Source organism: Microcebus murinus, chromosome 2, assembly GCF_040939455.1.
Source record: "Microcebus murinus isolate Inina chromosome 2, M.murinus_Inina_mat1.0, whole genome shotgun sequence".
Taxonomy (NCBI): domain Eukaryota; kingdom Metazoa; phylum Chordata; class Mammalia; order Primates; family Cheirogaleidae; genus Microcebus; species Microcebus murinus.
In genome coordinates, this window is record NC_134105.1 from 40,684,592 (window position 1) to 40,704,898 (window position 20,307).

The 20,307-nt window shown below is 58.8% G+C and overlaps 1 protein-coding gene and 1 long non-coding RNA gene across 12 annotated transcripts in view; both read right to left on the reverse strand.

Moving 5' to 3' along the window:
- The window catches only part of LRP8 (LDL receptor related protein 8), a 74,746-nt gene that overhangs the window by 41,731 nt on the left and 12,708 nt on the right, over positions 1-20,307 (reverse strand). The gene's annotated exons all lie outside the window — the stretch shown is intronic.
- Positions 9,726-11,650, reverse strand: LOC142876762 (uncharacterized). Its single transcript, XR_012923586.1, has 2 exons — positions 10,960-11,650; positions 9,726-10,226 (listed from the first exon to the last, which is right to left on the reverse strand). It is a non-coding gene; the product is annotated as an uncharacterized LOC142876762 (long non-coding RNA).

Genomic DNA, 20,307 nt, shown 5'->3' on the forward strand with positions numbered 1-20,307 from the left:
CACAGAGGAGAATCAGCCCAGCTCAGGCTCTGGGAGTTCAGAGCAAGTAGGCAAGGACGCATGACCAGGCAGTGCCCAGAACAGCAAGGCGGCTTGAAGAAGGTGGTGAAGGGGCTGTCACTGGGCACAGGACAGACAGATGCTCTCCAAGAACCCTTCCCTCCCTGGCATTCTGGAAGCCCCTCCTCATCAGGAAATGGAGCGTGGCTTCCATGTGCCAAGCCCTGGCAGGCACTGGGCAGGAAGGCCGGAGCAGCCACAGTACAAGCAGAGCCCTGAAGGGCAGCTCTGAGGTCAGCCAGGCCCAGGAAATGGCAGCTGCAGGGACAGGTGTCCCATGGTGGTGTTTTGAGGAGCAGATTTGTTCACTGTCTAGACCAGTTTGGACATTTTCCACCCTGGCCCTGGCCTGGCACTTTTCACCTAATATCCCAGTGACTCCTTACAGCTACTCTAGTAGCTGTTATGAATCCCATTTTACAGAAGAGGAAATTGAGGCCCAAAGAGGTGAGGGTGGTAGGTGGCAGAAGTGGGATTTCAACTCTGTGTGGCAGCTGCCGAAGCTTGGGCTCTTTCCACTGAGGCCGCCAGCCGCCCCGGTGTGACCAGGCTAAGAACGAGGACCCCAGAGGACCCCAAACGCAGGTCGGGGACGTGCCCAGGAGCGTGCAGCAGAACAACCTGGGCCCACGATGACTTGCGCTCTGCTGGGGGCCACCGTGGGGAAACGGAAGCAGCACGGTCCATTGCAGGCTGGGAACTAGACTAAACCGCCTTCCAGGGCCTGTCAGAAGCGTAACCACACGGAAGGATTTGGAGTTGGAGCTGAGACTGAACTCGGGGGCAGCCACCTCCTCACCGGGTGGCCCTGGGCAAGTCCCTTCCCTCTCTGGGCAAGTGCGGACGCGGCTTTCCCACGCAGCACTGCCGCAAGGACGGGAGGCAAAAGACTGCTCGGGGATCGCACGGGCATCCAGGGTCAGGTCCCGCAGCGTGATGAGCCCACAGCCCCGCATCAAGAGGCCGTATCAGCCCGGCCAAGGGACGAGGGCCGAGCAGTCGTTCTAGGGCTGTCAGAGCAAGCCGTGCCAGACCGCCACTCTCCTGGCCTTGGCTCCGGTTCCCAAGGCGCTTCCCCAGCTGGGCTCAAGGCCATGGCTCCCTGTTTCCAGGGATTTATGTCCCTCCATGCCAGTCTGCCCCGTGGACAATGCCCACCTCTGTGAGTCCCTGTACTCCACAGCCCAGGAGTGATACATAGTCACCCAGGGTCTGCGACATCATAATCTGGTGCCATGGCAACAGATGGGCTGCCACAAAGGACTGGGGATTCCAGAGGGCAGTAAGGAGGGGCCAGCCCCAGGGCAGAGTAGGGAGAGTGGGAAATCCAGGACAAAGGGAGTGGGAGCTGCCATTTGTAACAGGAACATAGGCCGAGGAAAGCGTCAGACAGTCCACAGTCTATCAAATTCTGCTCTGCCAATCGTAGGCTGTGTGACCTTTGCAAGTTACACAACTTCTCTGAGCCTCACTTTCTTCATCTGCATTCAAGGATACTATCCCCGCCTCATGAAACACACAAGTTGCTGTGAGGAGCAAATGGGCTAAGGATGGTGCCAGGGTTTCATGAACCAAAAAGCAAAATGTGCAAGTTTTAGGTGTGTGAAGTCACAGCCCTGGCCCCAGCTGCTGTGTGTGTGACTCTGGGCCCATCAGTCAACCCATCTAGGCCTGCCTCCCCATCAGGAAATGGAGGTGCTGACTAAGTCTTAGGCCCCCTCAGCACCTCCCAGCTTCCCTGCAGCCAGAGGCGTCCTCCCGTGAGACGACATTCATCCTGCACGCTGTTGTCCCCTACCCAGGCTCATCCCGCAGCCCCCATGCAGACAGGAAGCTTCGAAACAAAGATCAGTCAGGGCTGCTCGTGCAGCTTCCACTCAGCAATCAGAATGTCCGCCACGTCAGATCCCAGGGTCGCGAAGCCCCCTATACGCCCCCATCTTAAAAGCCTGAAAGCCAAGGCCCAGAGGGAAGTGACCGCTCGAGGTCACAGCACATGTCTGAGGGAGGGCTGTGCTTGAACCCAGGTACTGGCTCCCAGCCCCACTGTGTGGCCAGGAAGCCAGGGGAGGACCACCTGTCCCAGCCCAGGGATCAGGGAAAGCTTCCTGGAGGAGGGCACCATGTTCAAGGATGAGGAGTCAGCCAAGCCATGGGTGCAGAGAGCAATGAAGGGCATCCCAGGAAGAGGGATGACAGGGCCCGGGCTGTGGAGGAGCCAGCAGAGTGGCCATTAGGGGCTGAGCCCTCCGAGGCCCAGCAGAGGGGCCTGGCTTTCCCTGAGCTCACACAGGGACTCATCCAGCCTCTTGCTAAGCACAGGGTTGCTGTCTAGCAGCCAGCAAAACCCATCCCTCCAAGTTGCCCGAGCTCCCCTTGGGATCTGGTGAGGCTGTGCAAGACAGACGATCGGCCCTAGCAAAGGAACGGAAGGGCAGAGGGCAAGAGAGAGAGCAGGGGTGGCCGTCCAACCAGACATTTGGGATAGGCACTTACTAGTTTCCCCCTTGGAGATTCATGATGACAACTGGCTTACTAAAGGCCCTGAGAAAGCCTGCAGTAAAGATATCTGAATGACTATGTCTCTTGCAGCACTTCCAAACTTGTTTAAGGAAAGAACTCCTTTTTCAGATGCCACAGCCTGGGGAAACACTGCTGTGGTACAAACCTCTCATCCTGCACATGAAAGATGAGGCCCAGAAAAGGGGAGGACTGGTCCACGTTCACACTGCAGTCTGGTACCCAGTCATCTGTCTCTGGGCCATCCCCACTAGGCCATAGGAAACAGGGAAAGGTGTTCAGAGAGAACTGAGTCCAGAATGAAGCCGAGGGGACCCCACTGGAGAGACCCCAGTCCTCAGAGCAGGGATGTGTCTAGCGCAGGGCCCAGGATGGGAGAGAGGGGAATGATGCCAGCCGCCCCGCCACCTCCCCGGAACAGGGAGATGAGAGAGATGTCAAACATACAGGCTCCTGCCCTCTAGTTTCTGTGGGCAGGTCTTGAGCCCCAGGGAATATTCTTTGAGGGCAGAGCAGAGACACGTAAGAAAGGTGGGGACAGGTCCCTTTCCATCCTGGGGCAGTTGAGAGACTGAGAGCAAAGATATACAGCCCCCACCTTGGAGCCGGGTGCCCAGAGGGACGGGGCTATTCCCACTTCCTCTTGCAGGCCCAGGCCAGCCCGGGGTAGCCTGGCTCCAGCCCCGCAGCCCAGCCGTAGGGCAGCTGGGCCACTTGTACAGAGTCCGGAGATGAAAGGGCTGCTCCCCCCACGGTTACCCTTCGGCAGAGCTCACCAGGCCCTGGCGTTGCCAAGACGACTGCTGCCAGCAGAACGGAGATCCGGGGTGGGGGCCGGGGGCGTGCCAGCCCGCCCCTGGCCTACTAACCTGGCAGGCAGATTTAAATGACAGCCCAGGAAGCTACTATTAAACTGCCACCCCAGTCAACAGGACGACAGACCCGGAGTGTTCTCTGGCTGCAGCAACAACACAGCAGGAGTGAGAGGGGGAGGAGACGGTGGCCCAGAGCAACCCTCGCCCCCACCCGGGAGGCCCTGGCCTGCCGCCTGTCCGCCCACTGCCAGAGCCACCCTCTCAGGCCGTGGCGAGTCCTGGCATGGAGCTGGGGCGCAGCGCAGGGCTTGGCAAACTTAATTTTTAAGCAGAAGAACCCTCTTTCCAAGTGAAACTCCAACATATAAAACAGACAAAAATGGAGCTGCACTGTCGGAAGCAGGGCGGGGACCCCATCCGCCGCTTCCTCGCCAACCCCGCAACAGCCCTGCCGCGGCATCCGGGAATCTCTGAGGCTCGCAGCCCACCGCCAGCAGCTGCGGGGCGCGGCAGCACTTGGTCCAAATCCTAACTCCTCCCTGGATGTGTGACATTCCCAAAACCCTTGGTTGAAAGATCCTGTGGGTCTACTGTAACATTTAAGACAGCTTCCATATGTCTCTGGTTCTAACTCGCTAAGGCCCCAAGGTTCCACCGCACCACTCCGATTTGCACGCCCTGCGCCCGCGATGAGACGCTGTGACAGCTGCTGCGGGAGTCAGAGATGCCGGGACGCTGGGGATGGCCCCGACGCCTGCCCTGCAACGGGCCGTTATCGGAAGGCAAGCGCCTCCATGCCGATGGTCCCTGACTTTATGGCTCTTGGCGGTGCCGAGAAGGCAAACTGTTCCCACGGTGTCCCAACAGCAGGGCGCGGGGAGCCAGCACCCACCATGTTCCGGGGCGGGGCTCGGGCCCCCGCTTTGTGCCGCCCAGCGGGCTCCGGGGCTCAAGCCACCGCCATCCATCAGCAGGTGACATCTGAATTCGCTTTCTCCCCCAGGCTCCCATCCCACCTGGGGAGAAGGAAGAGCCGAGGAAGCTGCAGGTGCTGGGGAGGAGCGCGGACAAACGAAGTCTCCAGGGAAAGGATGGTGAACAGAGCGGCGCCGTGGGGAGAGATGCTCTTTGGTAAGGGCATCTTTGCTTTAGGTTGGGAAATGTTTCCCCCCAAATTTTCCAGCTTCCCTTTTCCTCCAACCCATTCCACTAAGGAGTTACACATTCCAACCAGGCCACATCATAAGACCAAAAAACCCAAAACACCAAGGTGTCAAAATGAGGTAGAAGGGGCGGGAGGCCAGAGGGAGGCTGCGTGGGAGGCGGCCACAGGGCTGACTTCCTGGGGGAGGGCTGAGCTGAGGGCAGACCAGGGAGTGTCCTGCTGGTGGGGCGGAGGACACAGATGGCACTCCAAGAGCAGCCCACACCACCATCCCAGATGAAGAGATGGGGTCTTCAGCTTCAGCAGACCCCAGCTGGGGGTCCTCCCAGGGTGGTGCCACCCACTAGACGAGGACATGAGGGAGCCCCAGAAAGGGACAGGCACCTGAGCAAGACTTCTCAGCCAGCAGAGTTGAACCAAGAACTTGAACCAGCCAGAACTTGAACCAAGGCCCTGTCCCTGGCCCAGGGCTCTTTCTTCAATGTCCTCAGTGTCCCTCAGCCCCCAAACAGACATTTCCTTCATCTCAGTGTCTCCCTCACGCCACCTCACAAAGGGTCTGGTGCCGAGTGGGTGCTCGAAGAATATCTATGGCCCCACACTTCTAACAAGCCATGTGACTTCGCCCCACTCCGGGCTTCAGTTTCCTCACATGAACAAACCTCCGGCTGACTTTCTGGACCTGAGACCCCACGACACAGATGGGTTGTGGTTCTTGGTGCTGTTCCAAGCCCTCCAAAAGGGTCGCCTGGGGCTTCCCACAGCCAAGTCCCTCCTCCAGGCCCCAGTACTTCCCAGCTGCTCAGGGACACTGCCGACGCCGGCCCCACTGTCACCAAGGGAGGCCCAAGCCCTCACTGGGGTATGTGGGCCTCCCTGTCGCCACAGGGAAGATGAGCGTCTCCGAGGGACAGATGACAAAGGCATCTTCCTGTCCCAGTGATTTGCGGATGCAGGAGGGATTGAGCCAGGGACAGCTGGGGGGCTGGGAGGAGGTGGGTGTGGGGGAGAGGTGGGCGGGGTGGGTCCCTGCTGGCGCCTTCGAGGGAACCCAGCGTGATGCCAGGGGTGCTGCTCAGAAAGCGGGCGGCACACTGAGGAAGTGGCCCCTTTCCTGCCCAGGCTCAGACCAGCCCCACCCTGGGTTGTGGCCACCCCCTTGGCAATGGGATTAGAGGTCCCAGGGAAATCGCTAGAAGAAAACTCAAGGCATTCTCAAAGTAGAAGCCTCTGGAGGGCAGAAGGCAAGGGTGGGAAAGGCAAGTGAGGGCCTCCAGCCCAGAGTCCTGCCTGGCTCCCAGCCTCAGTTCTCCCTCCATGTGGGTGGGGAGCACCTGACCCACCCCAGTGGAAACTCAGCCTCTTTGACCAGGAGGCCTTCCGGGCTAACCCCTAGGTCCCCTGGAGCTCAGGGGTCCATGGCTTGGGCAGACCTTGGAGTTTGCCAAGGACCTCGCATTCCAGGCCCTGCTCTCCTCGCCACCGACCCCTGAGGGAAGGGGGAGCAGCTCTTCTGCTGCTGCTTTTGCAGATGAGGAGAAGGCTCTGCTCTGCTGCCAACACGTTGTGTGACACTGGGCAGCCGTCTCTGGGCTCGCAGACCCCAACATTGACAAGCGGGAAGCCTAGGGCCCCCAGAGTGGAACTCTGCAGCCAGGGCCAAGGAGACAGGCCAGGCCGGAGGAGCCCGAGAACCCACAAGGTGCAGACGCTACCTCCTAGGAAGTGAATGATTGAGCCATGACCCCTGCCTGCCTGGGGGAGGGGCGCCGAGTCCCCTCTCCTTCTCTCTACCCCCAGGCGGTCAGCAGCAATGTGGATGCAGCACCCTCCGCCCACCAGGCAGTGGCCGCACAGGCTGGGAAGCAGCCCTAGCTAAATGGAGAATGCAAACGCTTTCACCAATTAGGCTGGAAAGGGAAGCATTTCCCAAGAGGAGCCCCATTGGCCCGTCCTGGTGACATACAGGCAGAGACACCTGTAATTGGGAAATCCATCTCCTGGTGCCAGGACTGCTGCCTCTCTGGGGTGCTCCCTGTGTTGGGCCCCGGGCTTCTCACCACGGAGTGGGGGGCAGGGCGTGCCCAGGAGGCTGGTGTGATCTCTCTGCCACCCCAGCCCTATACTGGGCATCCAAGGAGCCTCTGCCCACCTGGGGGCCCAGCAAGAGGTCTGCAGGCTAAAGTGTCACCCTGTGAAGTTGCTGAGCCCTGTACCAGAGGGGCTGCGGCTTATTCTGAGAGACATTGAGAATATTTCACCGAGAATGGGGTTAGCACTGGGCTATCTGCCCCCTCTGGCCTGGGGTGCTGGCTCTATTATGTGGCCTTTGTGTAACTCCCTTGCCCTCTTCCTCCAGGGCTGATGGATTGAACAAGATGAGCTCTAAGTTCCTGTCCTTTTTAGGTATGGTTTTACCCACCACCAGGCCCGGAGCGAGGCTGACCAGGAGGGGACAATGGCTTGGTCCCCAGGTTCTCATGGTCCACCCTGTGGCACCAGGAGCTGTAAATCCAGAGCCAGTTACCATTGTCCTCCCAAAGGCCATCTTTCCCTGTCCTGCAGGCTTCCCATCCCCCTCAAACATGCCGAAGCACCTCAGCAGTGTGCCCGGGAACTCGTCCGGCTGCCCTGCTAGCTGCGCCCATAACTGCTCCGCCCTCACGGATGAACCACGGCCTTCCCACCAGGTGCCTTCACTCTGCAGCTCCACTTGGCGAAACTCTCCCCACCCCTAAGGCCAGCTCAAGCATCAGCTTCGGATGGTGTCTGGCAACGCCCCCACCTATACTCCCCGCCCCTTGACAAAGTAGGAGTGGGCAGAGCCCCAGCCCAGGGCCTGGGCTCACAGCTCAGCCACCGTCACAGAGCTGGGCTCGGGGACATGCAAACCCTTCCTGGTCTCATCTCGTGGTAGCTGAGCCCTCAGCCGTGGGAAGGCCCTTCACGGGGCTTCTCTGGAGAGTTCCGCAAGGCCAGGCCTAGAGTGGCCGAGCTCTGAATGGCCTGGGCCTCGGGAGCCCTGGGCACTGCTGCAGGCTGCCCTTGACCACTGGGGCAGCCCTGGACACGTCCCTTACTCTCCTGTGCCTTGGTCTCCTCATCTAGACAGGAGGTGACAGGTTTCCCATGTGTACTATCGGAGGGCCTGCCTCGGTCGCCTCATAGGTGGGAGTGCAGGGGACAGACGAGGGCCCTCTGGTGTGAGGGGCAGGGCTGAGTGGTGTGGGCCAGTGTAGTGAGACCCCTTCCAGGAGGGGAGACAGGTGTGCTGCCAGGTGGTGAGCCCTGAGGAAATCTAGCAGACTAGGAAGTAGCTGCAGAGTGGAGTGACAGGTTGGGGACCCCAGCCCCAGCCCCTCGGCCTGGCTCCTCAGGTGGCTCTGTGAGGTGGGCAGAGGCAGAGGTCAGCACCCCTTTGAGAGGTGAGGAAGCAAAACCCCTTGAGAGGCGATGACTGTTCCAAGGTCACATGGCTAGAGGCAGGACCAGAACTCAGGCTGTCTCATCCCTAATGCCATATAAGGAAAGGAAAAAAAAAATGAGAGGTGGATCACAGAGTTTATAGACGGATTGAGGAAAGAAGAACTGCAGATGTAGCAGCCACAACCCAGAACAAGATAAGCGGGTCTTGATTAGAATGGAGGATGAAGTCACTGAGTGGCTGGAGACTCTCATTTGTCCTCTCCAGGCCTCGAAGCTCCAGGTGTAGAACAAGGACGCTGCACTTGGAGGTGACCCCTTCTCTGCGAGCAAGGGCTGCTGGAAGGAGAGGAGGAGGCAGGGCTGGGGTTCCCTGCCTGGAAGAGAGAGGCTTTGCGCTGGACCTCAAGGAAAGGAGTGATCCTGGAACTGCAGCAGTAGGGGCTGAGGAAGCACACCCTGAGAAATCTTGTTTGATCCAGAAGAAAAAGAAGGCAAATTCTCCAAGCAGATGGAGAAGACTGTTTATAGTTTCTTGGTGCATTTGGAAGGAAAAGAGGCCCATTCTCTGAAGCCCTTTAACTTCCCCAGGGGTTGGTTCCAGCAGGGAAGTGTGAGCTCCACTCAGCAGCAGATTCCTAGAAGAGATGACCCCCGGTAAGAGCCCTCCCTGAAATCCCCACATCACAGTGGCCGCTTCTCCTGTCCGGTTAGACTCCAGCCTGCAACTGTGGCTGAGCTCCCCCAAGTGACTCGAAGTGAGGTCTTGGGGCCAGGCGAGGTGGCTCTGGGAGGCCGAGGCAGGAGGATCTCTTGAGCTCAGGAGTTCAAGACCAGCCTGAGCAAGAGCGAGACCCCTGTCTCTACTAAAAAAATTAAAAAGAGAGAGAAAAAAATTAGCCGGTGTCATGGTAGCTGGTAGCATGTAGTCCCAGCTACTAGGGAGGCTGAGGCAGGAGGATCGTTTGAGCACTGGAGTTTGAGGCTGCAGTGAGCTATGATGATGCCACTGCACTCCAGCCAGGGGACAGAGAGAGACTCTGTCTGGAAAAAAAAAGTGAGATCCTGAGAATGACCTATGCGACTACAGGTAAGTCACTTAACCTCTCAGAACCTACCCTATAGCGTGGCTAACAATCTCAGGTGGTGAGGATTTCAGATGCTGAAATTAAATGGTGAACAGTGCAGCCCCACAAAGGCAGCAGAGCTCTTGTCAATGATACGGTTTATTTCTTACAACCCCCACCCCACACCTTTCCTGCTGGGACTTTGGGGGAGTGCTGGGCTGCCTTCCTGCTGGAGTGGGAGAGGCCTGGGGAGAGGCCAGGCTACAGGGGCTCTGTGGGAGGACTCAGGAGGAGCCAAAGGGGCTGCAAGCTGAACACACCTGGAACTCAGTCCTGGAGGCCACGTGGCCTAGCCCTCGACTTTCACAGATGGGGAAAATGAGGCCAGGGAAGGCTAGATTGACCGGAGATCCCACTCCCAAGGCAGCCGCAGCAAAGTAATTACACTCCCTCCCAGAGACCCAGCCAGGAACAGAACCGCAGCTTCAGAGACTCAAGGAAAGGCAAGATGGCTTTAGAATCGCAGAACAGGATCTCCTATGTCAGGAGAGGATCTCAGAATCATAAAACGCACAATCTAGAAAGCACTTAGACCTATTTGGCCAAATGTTAGGACCATGGAGGCACAGAATCTTTCCAATTTTGAAATCGCAAATCTTAGACTCACAAACAGAACAGAATCCTAGAAGCTTTAATCACAGACTCTAACCTGGGTGCCAGGGGTGGCAAAGGCCCGCCCCTTCCCCAGCCCCACCAGTGCAGGAATCCTGTTGCCACCGCTGACATATGGCCATTCCACCCTCTTGAATGCTCTCAGCCACGGGGGACTCAGTCAGCTGTGCCGGCTGGAGGCTGAACACGTTCCTTCCTCTTGAACAGGGAGGGAAATAAGTTCTCAACAGGAGATCCCCACTTTGTACAAATGGATTTTTCACCCCTCCTTGTTCTTTGGCTCTGGTCGGAAAGATTCCCAGGGAAGTGGAAAGGAGCCAAGAGCTGCCACGAAATGACTTTAACCAGCAGACAGGCTGGTGATAGGTTTCGGTGGGAAAAGGAAGGAGGGGGCGATTAATTCCAACGTGCTATGTGATAAAGGAAATTAAGGCATAATACTCCAGAGGCAGCAGTTCTGTGAACCCGCATGGAATACCAATTACTTCAGGCTTCTCGAAATTGCTAGAAATAAAGAAAAAACCCAAAAGAGAGTGTGATTGTGGCCCAGGGCTCATTGGATTAGGCTGCTTGTTTGCCCTGGCACCCTAATGATGGGAATGAGGGAGAATTCTCCGTTTCCTGGGAGACAGCCATGCCAAGGTGGGGGAGGAGAGGCAGGCCCACGCGCAGCCACTGGCCGCTTGGCAAACGCTCGGGGCCGGGGCCCCCAGGCCTACTTCAGGAGAGCTCCCCTTGCCCAGCCCTGTCCAGTCCCAAGCTTCCGCTGACGCCTGAACTAACTGGAAGGTCTCAGGCCTCTGCTTCTGGAAGCCAAAAGAATCAAATAGTGAGCCTACTGTGTGCCAGGTGCCCTGCTAGGTGCTGGCAAGACCTTCGGGGGGTGACCATGTCGCAGGGTGTTGGTCCTGGGAGGACCCATGTGAGGCCAGCCGCAGGGCAAGCAGTGTGGGCAGAGTTAAGGGTCCGACCACAGCTCGGTGCATCCAGCCTCATGGCTGTGGGAGGCGAGCAGGGGGAGGAGTAGGGTCAGGTCACTCCCTGCCTGCTGGCATCCTGGCCCAGACCTCAGCCACACCCCCCACCTCTCAAAGCCCCCTACACAGGGTGCCCAGCAGCACCCTACTGTGATTCCCCCAGTAAGACAGGTCCCACTGCAGCTTGGAGGAAGGGGAAGCCACTTCTGAAACAGCTGGTCCAGTGAGCACTGCCTGCTGCCCCAGGACGTTCCGCTCACCTTGGTCTCTTCTCCAAGTGAACATTTCCTCCTTAGCTCAGAGATTTGGAAGATTCTAGTCTGCTGTGGCCCTCCTGCCACTGGGAACAGATTAAGGAACCGGGACTCCAATTCTGGCTTTGTCCCTTACTAGCTATGTGATCTCAGGCAGGTTCCTTGACCTCTCTGAGCCTGTGTTTCCCTCATCTAAAAATGCGATGGGAAATCTTCACTTGCAGGCTAGCCGGCTGTTAGATAACATATATCAGTGCCCGACACGGGGCTTGGCACAGAGAAAATACTCAGTGACGGAGGCTCCTCCTCACTCGTCGCAGCCAACGTGGCAGCACCCCACCTCCAGGCTTGTACACAAGAAGTTTTCGTTACGGGTTTTGAAGGGCATCAGGAGGCCTAACCTCTGCCATGCTGGGCCGCCTGTCCTACTCTGACTCCTTTTCTCCATGGATAAAGCAGGAGGGCTGTTCCTTGGAGAAGGGTGGAATCATCACCAGGCAGCTGGCTGGGCTCAGCGCAGCCATTTCAGAAGCTTCCCTAGCTAATCCCACGATTATGACCCCAAGCAGGGCACGGCCAAGACTGACCCACTTGGACGCACAGGCAGTGAGGGGGAGGTCACAGGGAGGTCCAGCCACCTACTTTCCTTGCCCCACACCAGCCTCTCCTAAGCCCCACAGGGAGCTCCTCTGGGACGGCCTCTCCTCCACCATGCGCAGGGGCCCCAGCCCAGGGGCAGTCATGTGGGAGGGGAGGGGAGCTGGAAGGTGCCCAGCCACTCATTTCTGGACGAATGGTGGACCTGCCCAAGGTTGAGCTCTTGTGAGGCCGGGGTATCTGATGTGCACCCTCATTCCTTGCGAGTTGGGAGGGGAGGACCCTCCTCCTCCATTCCACTGGGAAGCCTTCCATGACCCCATGTGGGATCAGAGACCTCTTCTGGCCCACAGCCTCACCCGCCTGTGTTGCTGTCACTCCACTATCTTTCTCTACCAGACTGGCAGCTCGCTGGAAGCAGGACAAGGTCTGCGCAGGCAGGCACCAGGGGAGTATGTGTGAATGAATGAATGAACGAACATATGCAAACTTGAGGCTTGGGTCTTTTCTATCTATACAGAATTTATAGCCCAAGATACAAACCATATTTATCATCCAGTAGTCTGTACGCATCGTAAAAACAATAATTGTTAAAACATTGCTTTAAAATCCTGCATTCATGCATAATGACCTGGGGCTTCAGTCCATTCTAAATTCTCTCCAGTCGGTGGCACCCCCAATCCTTCTCTCCAAGTATACCAACCACCTCTCGTGTGCCCTTTCTCCTGTTCCAAAACAGTGGTGCAGTACCAAGGAGAACAGAGCCAGGGGCCAGGAGACCGGGGTTCTGGTCCCAGCTCTGCCCTGAGCAGCTGTGTGGCCTCAAGCAAGCCACTGGCCCTCTCTGGGCCTCCGTGTCACCATCTGTTGGATGAGGGGCTCGGTCTCACTGCTCTCTGAGCCCCTTCCTGCTCTGGTTCATCGTCACGAGCCACACGTGGGGGCTGGAGTTGGCACGCAGTGCTAGCACCCGGGCAGATGTTCTGGGCAAAGGTTTAGGCTGCCAGGCTGGGGAGGGCACCAGCCTTTGTCCTGGGCCCCACCTCCTGGCCTGCTCCTCAGGAAACCTGGGGACACGTGGGCTCAGGCCTCAGTTCTGGTCCTGATCATAGAGTGATGGCTACCTCTCGGCCAGGACCTTGTCTGTCCACTTTACCTCACCTTGTGGTTTGCAAGGCCCTTTGCAAGTCTCCTCTTTAGTTCTTACAACCACCCCATGAGGTCCAGAGGAGGACAGGATGGGCCCAGGTCACACAGCAAGGCAGCAAGCCATCAGGCCCGGCATTCTCCGGCAGTCCAGATGCCTCCTCCATGAAATGGGACGAACACAGCATCTGCAGTGGGAGTCCTGACCTTGCCCCTGAGCAACCCTGAAAAATGGGAGTCGTATCTTCTCAGGAGCCTCTCTGAGCCACCACGAAAACCCAACGGCATAAAAGATGCCAAAGACACAAGGTGCTGGCCAGGACAATGACCCACTAGCACAGAAAGAGCACCCCACAGGGAGCCCACAGCCTGGGCCCCATTCCTCAGTTTCCCCACCTGTCACACAAGGGACAAGGATTCCTGCCCTGCCCACCCCACGAAGTCGAGCTGTGCACTTGCCAAACCGACCACTATCCCACCTTCTGCACAGCTATCGTGACCACCACCTCAGCCAGGAGGGGCCGAGTCCCACTCCCTCTCTGCACACAGCGCAGCCCCACTCTCTGTGCCAAAAAGGCAGGCCTGGGCACAGACCACACACGCGGAAGTGTGCTCAGACGTGCAGACACTCGGGCACATGCACACAGCACGTGTACTTGCAGATGGGCACATGTGCACACACTGAGGCACACACAGCCCCCTTGCACACTCATATGTGCACTACATACTGAACACACACACGCCATGTTGTGCACACACGGCAGCACACAGACTGCATACCCACACATGCACAGTTGGCTTCACATGATGCTCACTCACACTGCAGACAAATATGCATAGATTTTCCTGCCTCTCCTGTGACAGCCAGATGGTGGGATTCTCCCTGAGGGCTACCATTTAATGCTCTAATTAATTAAAAAAAAATTCTAGGTACCCAAAGGCTGGGTTTATTCCAAATGCCCAGGCATGGCCCAGCCTGAGGCCAAGGAGGGAAGCAGGATTTGGGGGGGGGAGTGGACAGGGTTGTCCCACTGCACCCAGAAAAGGCTTCCCCCTCACCTGATGGGTGGGTACCTAGCCTAGCAAGAGGGCCTGGGCTTACAGGCCTCCTGCCCAGAATGTGGGCCCACTCCTGGTTCCAAGAGTGCCCTCGAAACCCAGGACACGGAAAGACCCCCTGGCAGGGCCACCTGGTCCTGCCTGAATGCCGCAGGACACAGGGAGCTCAGCCCCTGCGGGGCCACTGGTGGTCATGTGACTGCGCTGCAGTGAGAAGATGTCTACTGCCACCAAGGTGGGCTTGGGGGCTTCACATTCAAATCCAAATGCGTCTTTACTGAGTCCTACTGTGTGCAGAGCACACTTCAAGGTACTTTGGGAGGAACCAAAGGAGACGGGACATGTACAAAGTGCAGAGCTATGAAGCCATCTGCTGTGCAAGACGGGGACAAAGCAGGCGTCAGAGGCCCTCTGCTCCCTGCCCCATCCCTGTCTTGCAGCGACGGGGAGCTCCCTACGTCTCCAGGCAGTCTGGTCCAAGGGAACCAGAATTGATCCTTACCCAGGTCTCCCAGGGAGCCCCACCCGGCTGTCTGGGCCATGAGGGTCCCGGGGGTTCAGGCTAGCAGCCCCCAAGCATCACTCGCCCTCCAGGCCTTTCCTCTGCCTTACCTGGGGCACGGTCTTTGCTGCCGAATGTTTGGGGAAACTCAGCAATAAATTTACTGCCTCCACTTATGAGTAATTTGCTGTCAGGGGCTCTGTGTAAGCAGAGGGCTGAATTAACAAGGCTTAATTAACATGAATGTTGTGACAGATCTCAACTAGAGTTGGGAAATCCCCCGTCCTGGCCACTGAGGACCTTGCCTGCCGCTTCCCTGCTCCTGTGGGAGGCGGGAGGCCCAGGGAGGGCTCTCAGAGCGGCTGGCAGCTGTGCCGGGGGCCGGGGGCTTGCAGGAGATCAGCACAGGCAGCCGGGAGCCTCTGCAACTCCCATGCCAAGGGTGCTCGCAGGCCAAGTCCTTCGTCCCCTGCCAGGCGCAGTGGCTAACACACGTGGGCCTCGGAGTGCGAGAGACCAGGGTTCGAATCCTGCTGCTGCCACTCACATGCTGTGTGCCCTGGGTGCTTCTCTGTGCCTCGCCATCCTCTCAGCAAAGGGACAGGGCAAATCTCCCCTCGTGGGGCTGTTAAAGGACTCCTGAGGTCACGCATGGAGAGCAGAGGAGCGTGAGGGCAAACTGTGTGCTGTGCTCACCCCTCATTTAATCCTGCCAACCACAGCCCTTTAGGTAGGGACTGCCACAACCCCACTGCGCAGGTGAGGACACCGAGGCACTGAGAGGGGAGGCGACTTGTTCAACTCACTTGCTGTGTGACCTTAGGTGAGTAGGTCACACCCCTGGGAGACCCCGTCACACAGCGGGCGGGGCTGAGGCCACACCATGGTGACAGGAAGGGCAGGCGTGGGGCTGTGCTGGGGGGGCACAGGGCTTGCGCTGCTGTTCACAGAATGAACCTGTGCACGAGGGAGGAAGGGGAGCCCGTGGGCGGTGGGCACCCCATCAGAGAGGCCCAGGGCCCTGTTTTCCAGTCTGCGAGACTTTACTAAGCTGCCCCTGAGCGCCCAGCCGCGCCAGGCTCTGCGGAAGGGAGAAAGAAGGTAGGAGGTTCCCCTGCTCTCGGGAGTGATCCACCTCCTCTCCTCTCAGCTCCCCAGGGCACCCGGCCCAGCAGTGGCACAGGGCAGGCACGCTGTCATTTACCATTAATGATTGCCATTTCGATATGACAGGGATGATGCCTCTGAGCAGACCACCGTAAGCAGCAGCAAGGAGGCGGGGGCCCCCACCCACCTGCCCCAACACCTCTCCAGAGAAGATGGCAGCCATCAGGCCCTAGCTGTCACCCTGCTGACATCTGTGGTCGCTAAGCAGGGCAGTGAGCTGTCCTGTCAGTTTAGAGACTGTGGGCTCCGCCCTGGAGCACACCCACACCCTGGCCTCCCAGGGGACAGGAGGGGCTCTGGGCCCCAGGCCCCTGGGTCTCACCGGGGAACAGCATAGGGAGAGGGGAGGAGACAGGGGCTGGGGCAGGGGCAGGTTCCACCTCCAGAAAAGCCCCAAGTGCCCCCCAATCCCATGTTCCAGGGGGAGGCCTTCCTGGCCAACCCCAGCCACCTCCCGCCCTCCTGACTCGGAAATTTAGTCTCCCAACTAGCACGCATGACCTCCAGGGAGTCACCTTCTAGCTCATTTGTTTCCTCTGTGAAATGGGGATGAAAACAGTACCTGCCTGATGGGGCTGCTGTGAGGACTGACTGAGAGATGGGCTGGCCAGAGTGAGGGCTCAGTACGCGATGGCTATGACTCCCAACAACCGGGGTCAGTGTGGGAGACCCAGCCTGTCGGGACCAGGGGGGTCTGGGGCAGCCAGGGCAGCCAGGGTCTGTGTTTCCTGGACAGGCCTGGGACCCAGGGCCTCTCGGAACACAACCAGATAGAACTTTCTCATAAAGGAGTGAGGTCTCCATCCCAGGAGGTGTGCAAGCAGGGCATCCATGCATTCCTTCAACAAGCATTCCTTGGGCCCCTCGTCTGTGCTGAGCCCTGTGTCAGGCCCCAGGGAGCTGGGAAGGGATGTGAGGCCAACCCCTGCCTGGAGAAAGCCAGGCTCTAAAGAGACTCAGGTCAGGCCTGCCTGCCCCTGTAAAGGTGTCAGAGCCAGGGGACATGCAGGAAGCCCTTTGCCATGACGGGGACTTGGGAAGCACTCGGGGCAGCTCGGTGCAGGGCAGGGCTCTGGCCGGCAGATGTGCAGCCCGGGCCCTACCCCGCTCAGAGATCCCTGCCCTCCGTGATCCCAAGGGTCCCCTGCCCTGGCCCAACGTGACAGCTCAGCACCAGCCCTCAGAGCCCTTGCCCACCCCCAGCACCCAGTGAGGGGTGGGCAGGAGGTATCTCTGGTGGGAGGGTGTAGACGAGGGAGGGAGGGGTAGCGGCCTCTGCCTGGACCCAGGCAAGGGCACGGCCAGTCCCGGGCAGGTGGCAAGCTCACTCCCCCCAACTCTCTTGCCCCCCCAACAGTTCCTGGGGAGCAGGCTCCAAGGAGGCCTAGCAGCCAGACCACCAGCTGCTTCCCCCTCTCCATACAAACCCTGGCCACAAAGCACCCTCCCCCAGCTCTGCCCGCCTGCGGTGACAGCCTCTTGGCACCAGCTCTCCCCTTCCCTCCATCTGTCAGGAATCGGTGCAGACAGACTGTGAGAACCACAAGAGGAAGTGGCGACACTCTTGGACCCCTCCCCTCCCCCTACCTCCCCAGGGCTCCCCCCACCCCACCCACCCCTTCTGCCCCCCTCCCCGTGTCTCTCTCTTTGCTTCCATCTGTCTCCATCTCTTCCTACTGATGAAGACATTTGACAGAGTCGGCATGGTGGGGGGGGAGAGGACTGGCCAGCCGGCAACCCCCACTTACAACACACACACCATGGCCACCCATTTGTCTTCCCTTCTCCCCACCACCGAGGAGCCAGATGTCCCCATCTGTACAACGGGTATAGTGATTCCTGCCACGCTGCCTCTGCAGGGCTACCGTGAGGCTGGGGACAACACGTGGGAAGGGCTTTGTCAACTGTGGGGGCTTGTGCAAGGCAAATGATCTGTGTCCCCAGCTTCTTCCTATTTAAGGTGAGAATAAGGATCTCAGTCCTGCCCTCCACTTGGGAGCAGTGAGGCTGAAATGGGACATGGACAGACAGGAGAAGGCCTTGCAGAGCCTGCGTGGTAGCAGGGACACAAGGCGGGCACATCGATGCTGTGATTGGCACCGTATCTACGTGAGCCAAGCCGGGCAGAGAGGGACAGTCGCACAGCTGTGTGGGAGGCAGGATCCGTAACAGTGGCCAGGCCTCCTGGCCCTGTCCACACAGCTCCCCACCCAGGGTGCTCGGCCCTGATTCTTCCAGACCTTCCAAGGGGCTCTATTTCTCCCTTCAATATTCCCAAAACGTGGGGAAGAAATCGGCCTTCTCTCTGTGCATAGGGGAGCGTGCCCAGCTGGCAGAGTGCACAAGGAACGGGAAGGCCTGCTACAGACCTGGCGAGGGCAGTGGCCGGGGTTTGCGGGGTGCAGGTAGACTGGTCAAGTGTCCCAGCTTGCTCAGGACTGAAGGGATCCCCGAGATGTGGAATTTTTAGTTTTAAAACCAGGATATGCATTCTGAGGAAGACTGCCAAAACCCCCTAACAGTTGCATGCAGACCAGGACGGGTTGGTTACATTACTCGTGGGTAAGCACATGGCAGCACCAAAGCATCGGGCAAATGCAGGGGGTGCATTTTCATGGAAAAGAGAACAAAATCCTTGCTCACCCCCCACCCCCCCACCCTCCCCCCACCCCCCCACCCTCCCCCCACCCCGCCACTGCGAAGCTAGGCCCAGGGCTCTGGAGGCCTGGCGGAGAGGAAATTCTGGTCTAGACTGTATTCTCAGGGTCCTGCGAGGCCATAGCTGACCCTAGCCACAGCACAGATGTGCCCAGGGTCAAGGGAAAGGGTCTTGGGCCCTCTACCCCTGTCGCAGCAGAGGAAGCTGAGGCTCAGAGAAGCCACACATCAGTTAGGGGGCCAGTGCTCCCAGGACAGAGCCTGCTTTTCTACCTGTAGATCCCCCTTGGGTCCGGGCACCTGGCACAGAGCAAACCCTCAGGGAACACTGGAGCTAAGACTGAAAGCTCCAGTCCACACCAGGCTCTCCCCTGGGACAGAAACACCACGCACGGGCACACACAGCAGGGGGAGCTGGGAACTTAGCACAGGGCAGGAGGGCAGTGGGAACGTTCAAAGCCCAAGGACACCCACCACCCACCGCTGTCCTCCACAGGCCCCGGCCAGGTACCCCTGCCCCCACCCCCCTCCCCTGTCTCCCTGAGGCTCGTGGTCCACATTGTGAACTACAGACTTTAAATCAGGACAACACAGTAAAGAGTGACAAGGACAGAGATGGAGGGAAAGCCCAGAGAAGGCTCTGACCCATCCGTGGTTGGGGGGGGGGCTCCCTGGAAATGGTGACTCTAGAGGTTGGTGGGGTTGGAGAAGCAAAGGTGAGGCCTCGCAGGCCAAGGGAACTGCGTGTGCGAGAACATGAGGCTTCTCCCAGGTGTGACTGGAGCATAGAGTCCTAGGGTTTGGGGCAGTGGATGGGGAGACCTGAGGCTGGAGAGGAGACAGGTGCATGTTAGGTGTCGAAGGGCTCTGAATGACAGTTAAGGCTTGATCCTGTGAGGGTGGGCATCGCTGTGGAATGCTGAGCAAGGGAAGACGCAGCTTTGCATCTTTAAAAAGAGCACTTGGCTGGAGAACAGAGATGGACTGGAGGGAGAGAGTGGAATCAGGCAGGTGCTGCTGTGGTGGTCCAGGAAGAGGGTGGCCATGGAGGGGCCCAGACTGGCAGGTAGGCAGCAGGAGGGCTTAGGGGAAGGAAGAGAGGGATTGTGACAACTCCCAGGTTCCTGACCAAGGCCCAGGCAATGCCTGTGCTATGGACTGGTCCAAGGGGGCAGAAGAGGTTCAGCCACAGACCTCCAGTGCTGTGTGCTGGGCAACAGGTCATTGCAGGATCTGGGTACTGCTGCCCTGCCCCCCAGGAGACCAAGCTGTCTGTAAAGATGTCACCTTTACCTCCAGGCACAACACTCCATCCTCACTCCCCACTTTTCGAGGCCCTGGGAGGTAAGTCACAGCCACAAGAGGCAGCTGACATTTACAGAGCCTGAGGGTGTGCCCCCAGCAGCCCAGGCTGGGGGAGGCAGAGGAATGTGGCCCCAGGGAGGACAGGCTTTATCTGAGCCCTGACAGCAGGTCAGTGTCACAGGCTGCACCTGAGCCTGGAGGCTGTGGCGGAAGCACAGACGGAAGGGTCACTGGGCAGGCCTGGGGTGAAAGTAGGGGGCAGTCTCTGTAAGCAGAGGTCCCAGAAACAGAGCTGGGCTCAGAAATGGGCAGGGGAGCTGTAGGAGGCAGATCTGGGATTGACAGAACAGATTTTCTAACAGGGAAGAGCTGTAGGGGACAGGAGGAGCTGCTCAGACGGTAAGTGAACTCCCTGTCCCTAGAGGTAGTAGACACCCCGCCCTCCACCCCCGCAGGGCTGCTGAGGGAATTCCTGCATGGGGATGGGGGGGAGGCTGCATCAATGAACATGCTGCCCCGTCCTGGGAGCCACAGCTCACTCATCCACTCACTCAGCACAGTTCCCTGGGGCCTGCTCTGTGCCAGGCCAGGAGAGCGGCCCCAGGGCTGGGTAGAGCAGAACCAGAGAGGCCTCCTCCCTCAACCCTCCCCACCCCTTCCAGGAGGCGAGGCCAGAGTAGTGCAGGAAGCCAACGATGGGATGGAGGCACATCAGTCCCTTCAGCCCCGACTGCCCATGCTCTGTGTCACAGGTCTGTGTCCTGCCCTCTAAAGGACAGAGTGCCCTCACTTTCCTGGGCATATCTGGGGCACAGGGCCAAGGGCCGGGCGGTGCCAGACACATTGTAACCTCCTGCACCCCGCCCCTCCCACAGGTCCCCAAGGCTCTGGGCTCATTTCCTAATGAGGTCCCTGGAAGG